This window comes from Nipponia nippon, unplaced genomic scaffold (genome assembly GCF_047370975.1).
Source record: "Nipponia nippon isolate SJK-2023a ecotype South Korea unplaced genomic scaffold, ASM4737097v1 scaffold_15, whole genome shotgun sequence".
In the NCBI taxonomy this organism is placed as follows: Eukaryota; Metazoa; Chordata; class Aves; order Pelecaniformes; family Threskiornithidae; genus Nipponia; species Nipponia nippon.
Genome location: NW_028262331.1, coordinates 11,053,652 through 11,060,438, shown reverse-complemented (window position 1 = coordinate 11,060,438; position 6,787 = coordinate 11,053,652).

Here is a 6,787-nt window from a genome sequence, read left to right as displayed (position 1 = left end):
CTTTTCCAACCTAAACGATTCTATGATTCTATAAACGATGACCTGATTGGCTGATCAGTCTGGAAATGTTTGCAGAATTGAAATATTAGCATACAACGCTGCTGACACTATGACGGCTTTGAAACAGAAAGGGACGGGGCACCTTCATTACACTGGACTCCTGCAATACCTTATTTATCATCGGGCTTCGAAGCCGGTTACTGCCTGCGCGCTGGGCTCCCACTTCAATACCGCGCGGTTCAGGAGGCTCCGCCAGCGCCCGCCCGCGGCCGGAGCCCAGCGGCGGGGCCGCCCCCGGTGCCCCCGGCCCCCCGCGCTCCGGGGGCTCCCACCGGGCCCTGCCGCGCCCCGGGGCTGGGGGCGCCGGTCCCGCGGGGCCCTGCCGGGATGCGGCGGCCTGGGGGTCCATCTGCCGGCGGCGGCGGGCACTGCCGGGGCCGCGGCCCGGGGTCAGGGGCTGGGGGGGCCAAGGCTGAAGGACGGGATCCCTCCGAACGCCGCCCGGGGCAGGAGGGGGCTCCGTGCGCTCCCCCCGGGCTCCCAGCGCTCCCCCGGGGCTCCGTGAGCTCCCTCGGGGTCCCCAGTGCTCCCCTGGGGCTCCATGAGCTCCCTCAGGGTCCCCAGCGCTCCCTTGGGGCTCCTGGCACTCCCTCGGGGTCCCCAGCGCTCCCCCGGGGCTCTGTGAGCTCCCCTGGGGTTCCCAGCGCTCCCCCATGGCTCTGTGAGCTCCCTCGGGGTCCCCAGCGCTCTCTTGGGGTCCCCAGCGCTCCCCCGTGGCTCTGTGAGCTCCCTCGGGGTCCCCAGCGCTCCCCCGGGGCTCTGTGAGCTCCCCTGGGGTTCCCAGCGCTCCCCCGTGGCTCTGTGAGCTCCCCCGGGGTCCCCAGCGCTCCCCGGGGCTCCGTGCGCTCCCCCAGGGCTCCCCGCCCTCTGCGGAGCCCCGTAAAGTTGCCCCTGTCTTTACAGCCTCACCGGGGAAGCACCTCTTGCGCCGGGGAGAGGAGGCGAGTAGTTGGGGTGTTGGACCAGGTGGCCTTCAAAGGCCCCGTCCAACCCAAACGGTTCTGCGATTCTCCACGTTAAACCTTTCCCTTGGGTTTTGAGGTTCACGTAGCAGGGGGGCACAGCCGCGTTCGGCGTGTCAAAATCGCTCTGCAGCCGCCTTCTCCAGAACTCTTTGATTTGGCACCATTTTAACACAGTTAAGAGGCGACTCAAAGCCACATGGAGGCAAATCCAGTCCTCCTCAAGAACACTTGGATTTCTCTGTGTATTTCGTAGATGAAATTCTGTCGTTGCGAGTAGGTATTTTACCACTGACAATAGTTTGCAGCAGACTGGGAAGACACATTCGGTGTTCATTTCTGAGTCAGCAATTGCTCCCCAAGGCCAGGAGACCTCAGCATGTAGTCCATGGACTTTGGATGGACCTTTCCCCCCACCATTTATCAACAATTCCAGCAGCACTTTCTGCAGCTGATTGCTGCTACACGGCATTTCCTTATTCTGTTCTACGCAACAGGCCAGGTTTTTACCTGCTTAGAAATCCACAAAGCTAATATTAACCGCCTTGTGCTTCATCACAGGCCCCATCGGGAGTTCAAATCCGGACTGACCAAACGCTCAGATTGCCCAAGCACAGACCGCGGGATTTAGCAGCGTGCCCCAAAAAGCCAGCGCTGAGTGTGAACGTGGGGAGCCCAAGAAGTATTTCTGAATGCCAGAACGACTTTTCGGTTCAGTTTATCTGAGCCAGTCTCTCTTAGGCGCTTCTGTAGCAATGTATGCCATGTATTGCAGAAATATTACGGACGGCGTTGGGGAGGACGCAGCCGGGAAGAAATGCACGCCGATGGTGCCGGCACTGCCGCACCGCCGCAGGCCCTGCAGGTGGCTGCCTGGGTATCTAAGGCTGCTTTGGCAAGAAGAGAGATTTTACTGATGCGTATTGTATTGATGTGATTGATATTAATATATTGTACAGAGCTTTGGTGTCCACGAGGGTGACTGAAAAACGGAGAGTGAAGAAAAGCTACTTTTAATGCTTCTGGGGGTTTAATATTCATATCCCTTACAGTCAGAAACTTAAAACAACCCGGTCTGGCTTACCCGAAACATCGAAAGACAACTGCATTACAAAATACAAGTAGTTTTCTGGGAGGACACACAAGGTACTGATCAGTTCCTTAGGCTAGCAGGGAAAGCCGTCAGGAGGCCGCGCGCTGGACGCTGAATTCAGGCTTCTTCAAAGGAAAAACTAAGCGCTGCTCTTTACCGGGGGGTGTAAAGAGCCCCTGGGGCACATGGAAGCGCTGACTTCTCCTGCTCATGGTATCCCCAGGTGACAACTAGGTATTTTTCGGAAGATACACCTTAGCATAATACAGGCTGTCCTTGTGTCATGTTCAAGTTACTGGGCGAGTATGGAGATCACCAGGTAAAACCAGGAGGGATCTGGAGAGTGTCCGAGACCTCGGGAATCCGGTGTCGGCGCTTCCCAGCGCTGCCCGAGGGTGGATGCCGGGTGCTGCTGCGGGGAGGAACAGGCAACTTTTCAGCCGTATCGGCAGTTCTGTGCGAGACCCATTCATCCCACAAGCCCTGCTTAACCACTCTTCGTGATTAAATATTTACAATAAGAATTTATTCATCGTTAAAACCATAAATAAAGGGATTACAGAGAAAGTCAGAATGGTTCAGTCAGGAAAGAGCACTAATTGTTTTTACCCTTGTGGGTTTTTCTGCATTCAATTCTTGAATTTCAAAATGAAAATATTGAGATAAACTCCTGCTTTCCTGTGAGTACAGTTGGTGTCATTTCTTATTCAGTATGAAGCCTGAAAAAGAATAAACACTCGTCTAATCATTTACGTTCCGTCATAATTTAGGCCCTGAGCAAGAAAATATTTAAGCAGGTGACAAAACTTTAAGCAGTCAAGTGCTCCCACCGACTCCGGCAGGATTATTCAGAGGCCCGAAGTGAAAAGCTGTTTATTGGGAGGAAGGGAGGAGCAGAATTCAGATGCGCTGGCAGCCGGGTCGTGGTGCCCGAGCCGGGGAGGCGGGTGATGCGAGTTTACGATCTGGGGCGCAGGACGCGGAGCTCAGTCCCCGCACGGCCACCGGCTTGCAGGGGGGATGCCCTGGCTGGCAGCGGTTTCTATGATCTAGGAAAAGTCGCATCGCTTTGTCTAGAACTGCCCCAACGATCCAACCTGATGCAAGCGCGCGTGAGAGTGTGGCACAAAATCAATTACCCGAGTTGCTCATCCAATTTTTCTTTGAACATTTATAAACAGTATGAATAGTAAAAATTACTTAACTTTCGAAAGTAATTTAGCTGGGTTTCTAAGAGGCATTTAATGAGCTTACGTTACCCAAGGTGCTCTAAAACCAACTATATTTCAAATCAAATACAAATAATTTTGGCTGGGATGTAACTTTTTACCTTGCTAGTAAAAAGCTCCCATTTTAGGAGTTATTTTTTTCTACCAACAGGCACAACTAGGACGTGATAATTCCTTAAAAGCTCCTTCCCGATGAGAAAAAAAATAGGAAAACAGGTAAGCGGTGCATGCAGACCGGACACTGCTGCACAGTGGGACTGTCCCCAGCGGGCAGAGGAGCAGCTAGGGCCGGGGCGAGAGCGTCGGACAGATGTGCTGCTCCCCAGCCGCGACGTGCAGGCGACGTGGTCTCTCCAGGGCTGTAGCACAAGTTTTCAAGAACATCCTCATGCCCAGAGCGTAAACACCCGGCAGCTGCTCCTCGCGAGCCTCAAACCACCTCCTGCTCCAGGCACCTCCTGCCAGGAAATGAATGTGAGTAATTTCTGAACCGGGGGGGAAAGTCTTAGTGATGAATATTGCCAGAAAGCTCAACATACTGACGGCCACGTGATGCAAAAATTCTGGGGATGGTTTTGTGTAAGGAGAAGCTGTTTGCTGCATAGGCGGAAAGGAAATAAGCAGAATAACAGGAAGGAGATGGTCGAGTCTTCAGCAGTATTGCAGTTATTCTTCCAAATTTGCACCGCTGAAGTTGGGTTTTTTTTGAACATCCATCATATTCCTAGTATAGACTATGCTGTTTAGGTTATTAGGTGATCCTTGTGGCATTTTGTGTATAGGTGGCACTGTAAGAGAGTGTCATCCTCAAAATGGCAATTTTTCATCTCCTCTGAAATCTCGTCTTTTTTTGGGCGGGGGGAGGGCCAATATAAGGAAAGATAATGGGACCTATAAGCACTGCTTGTTTTCCCTGCACCTATCAATATATGCATATCACAAGCATAATTATATCTAAATAAATCGAAACCCATTCAAACTTTATATATAATAACCCTGAAAATAAAGAAATGCATTTTACTGAGTACAGTAAGGCTGGGCATTTGTTGTGCTATCTGAAATGCTTAAACGTTTTTTTCACAACCCAGCTTCACGTTTAAGATATTATCCAAATTCACCGCTCATAGTATATGGGAGCAATTTCATTCATGCTCAACTCCATTGATTTTAAACTTACTACAGCCAGAATACAGTAGAGATTAATATCTGCACCATCTGAGTATCATCCAATATTATCTAAAGGACTGGCTAAACAGGAAACAATAACCAGGTAAGAAGTTAAAATGCCCTCAGCATTCCCTCAGAACGGGTAAAAAGACCCACCTCTGAATGTATATATGCGTAAAGGAAAGAAAAGCTTTCAATTCTCATCTGGTAAGTTAAATCTCATCTTTGGAGAAGACAAAAAAAATGTTAGCCAAAGGGTTTGCCTGAAAGTTTCAGAGCCACAGCTGGAAGCTGAGGAGCCCTGCTGCCCCGCAGAGAAGGGCTGGGCGCGGGCAGCTCCCCGCGGGCCCCTGGGGACGCAGCAGAGGCGGCGGCAGCCCCTCGCCCGGGGAAGGCTGCAAGCGGTCCCTGCCCACGGCTGCAGCCGGGAGCAGCCCAGGTGAGGAAGAGCAGCGTAAACCCAGAGCAGAGCCGGCGAGGCCGGGCGGCCCGAGGAGAAGGACAGCTCCCGCCTCAGCCCCAGCCGCTCTGCTGCCTGGCGTCCGCGGCCCCCAACGTCTGTCTTCGGCTGGGGGTACAGACAGCCGGCGTCCGCTCGTCACAAGTGTGGGGCGTAACGGGGTGGACATCGGACCACTTCATGCTTTTAGCACGTACACAAAGTTTTATAAACTCTCCCTACGTGTTCACAAACTCAATCCAAATAATTCAAGTGTTCCGGTTTATTGCTGTCCCTAGGAACAGGGTCAAATGATTCAGCGAAAACCTTTCTTAGTGTAATCCTCCAGAGGTAGATGAATACAGGGTTGATGGAGTTTGGACGTGTTCCCAAGCTGCTGCATCAGTTGGGTCCAAAAACCTGCAATAAATGAATTTAACCAGGAAACATCACTCCGATATGAATGTTCAATGGCACCGATTTATACTTCGAGCTGCCAAAGGCAGGAGCTGCCTTAGCAGGCGAGAGCCCACAGAGCTCAAGGTTTCAGAACAAACAACTGTCCTTGGAGATTAAAGTCTTGCAAGAGACGTTACTAAATGGGCAGAAGGAAAGTTTTGCCTCCTGCTAAAGCAGTTAACCCAGCACAGGGCTAAACTACTCCAATGTATCTGGAAATGTTTCTTTTAAAAGCGGTGTTCTGACAAGTGTACTCCTTTAGACTGCTGGCTGTTGTGTTGTCAGTAAGCTCCTCTAACGATTCATTTTTGTTGTCCTGCGTTTTTCTCTCGCCTGCTAAAACCCGAGAGCGAGTAGCGCTCGCAGGAGCGCGGGGCCAGCGGCGGGTCCCGGAGCTGTGCTGGGAAGGCGCCGGCGGGTACCGTGGCCGCCGGCAAGGGCACAATTCGGTGCTTCAGAGGTATTGTTTGTAAAGCAAGTTTGATCGCAGAATAGCAATTCCTTCTTAAAACCGAGGCCACCTAGAAGAACACTCTGGAAACCTGTGCGGCTTGTAGGATTACGCACAGCATGAAAGACACAAGAGGTGGCGGGAGAAAGACTCTGTGGTTTGCTGCACTTACACACATAGTCCTGGCCTACAAAACTGCACCCCACGCCATCAACTTAGACTGCAACAAGTGTGTGATGCAGCTGGGGGTTTCATCCCTCGCCCCTCTCAGACAGCCTAAGTCACCTTTCTGTTGTTACCTTCTCGTCTGAATGCCCTGCTTTTTGAAGCGCCGCATTGACCGGTCTAACATCTGAAGCCTGACAGTCCTGCAGTATGCACAGCAAAAGCGGCAGGAGTTGCAGGCTGTCCTACCCGGAGCTCTGCTGGTGTTCTCCAGCTTTGGTGTGCAAGGTGCCAACTGATCCTTGGCTCCTCTGCCACAAGCAGACAAATCTGATTTTTTGAAGGAACGTATACAAACATATACAACGCATGCAAAATAGATCTAAATGTGTCTGGGTTACAAAGGGAAGGACTTAGGAAATGTCAGATTAAGTTTGCCCTGGAGTAGCTTTTACTGAGCTCCTTAAGGATATATGCATTGTATGACTTATATTAGCAATCCTACTATTTTTATGGAGGCCTCCTGCTGAGTTCAGTACACAGCCTGGACGTCCGCTCCAAAGAATCAGGGCTGGGTGATGAAGGGCATTCATGTTGTTAAAACTCTTGCCTTTACCGCAGAAGTTGTGCGGAGCGGGTGGAGGCGATTTGCGGACAGAGGACAGGTGACTGAAAAGCAGCTGGAACACTCCTTGTAAAACGGAGCGCGTCCCTCCGTGAGCTACAACGGCCCGATGGTACCGGGTGAGCTGCTTCAGCCAG